The sequence below is a fragment of the Rhinopithecus bieti genome, unplaced genomic scaffold (genome assembly GCF_001698545.2).
Source record: "Rhinopithecus bieti isolate Rb0 unplaced genomic scaffold, ASM169854v2 scaffold_30846, whole genome shotgun sequence".
Classification (NCBI taxonomy): domain Eukaryota; kingdom Metazoa; phylum Chordata; class Mammalia; order Primates; family Cercopithecidae; genus Rhinopithecus; species Rhinopithecus bieti.
Window position 1 is genome coordinate 2,882,957 of NW_016814438.1, and position 1,225 is coordinate 2,884,181.

Genomic DNA, 1,225 nt, shown 5'->3' on the forward strand with positions numbered 1-1,225 from the left:
ATGTGTTAAGTGAGAAGATAAACCAGATAGACTTGTATAGCAAATAGAATGGAAGTACTTATTTTTTTCCGTTAAGATTGTTGAATTAGATTTGATCACCCCTCCAATGTTCTTCTTTTGGTTCTGTTGACATTGCAGAGCCATAATTCTTTTCATTTATTTATTTATTTATTTTTTATTATACTTTAAGTCCTAGGGTACATGTGCACAACGTGCAGGTTTGTTACATATGTATACATGTGCCATGTTAGTGTGCTGCAACCGTTGACTTGTCATTTACTTAGGTATATCTCCTAATGCTATCCCTCCCCCTCCCCCTACCCCACGACAGGCCCCAGTGTGTGATGTTCCCATCCTAGGTCCAAGTGTTCTTGTTGTTCAATTCCCACCTATGAGTAAGAACATGCAGTGTTTGGTTACCTGTCCTTGCAATAGTTTGCTCAGAATGATGGTTTCCACCTTCATCCATGTCCCTACAAAGGACATGAACTCATCTTTTTTTATGGCTGCATAGTATTCCATGGTGTGTATGTGCCACATTTTCTTAATCCAGTCTATCATTGATGGACATTTGGGTTGGTTCCAAGTCTTTGCTACTGTGAATAGTGCCGCAGTAAACATACAGGTGCATGTGTCTTTATAGCAGCATGATTTATAATCCTTTGGGTATATACCCAGTAATGGGATTGCTGGGTCAAATGGTATTTCTAGTTCTAGATCCTTGAGGAATCGCCACACTGTCTTCCACAATGGTTCAACTAGTTTATAGTCCCACCAGCAGTGTAAAAGTGTTCCTATTTCTCCACATCCTTTCCAGCACCTGTTGTTTCCTGACTTTTTCATGATCACCATTCTAACTGGTGTGAGATGGTATCTCATTGTGGTTTTGATTTGCATTTCTCTGATGGCCAGTGATAATGAGCATTTTTTCATGTGTCTGTTGGCTGCATAAATGGGATCTTCTTTTGAGAAGTGTCTGCTCATATCCTCTGCCCACTTTTTGATGGGGTTGATTTTTTCTTGTAAATTTGTTTCAGTTCTTTGTAGGTTCCGGATATTAGCCCTTTGTCAGATGGGTAGATTGTAAAAATTTTCTCTCATTCTGTAGGTTGCCTGTGCACACTGATGGTAGTTTCTTTTGCTGTGCAGAAGCTCTTTGGTTTAATTAGATCCCATTTGTCAATTTTGGCTTTTGTTGCCATTGCTTTTGGTGTTTTAGACATGA

The 1,225-nt window shown here is 39.3% G+C and overlaps 1 protein-coding gene across 3 annotated transcripts in view; it reads left to right on the plus strand.

Moving 5' to 3' along the window:
• Positions 1–1,225, plus strand: part of HIKESHI (heat shock protein nuclear import factor hikeshi) — a 39,294-nt gene that overhangs the window by 5,023 nt on the left and 33,046 nt on the right. The gene's annotated exons all lie outside the window — the stretch shown is intronic.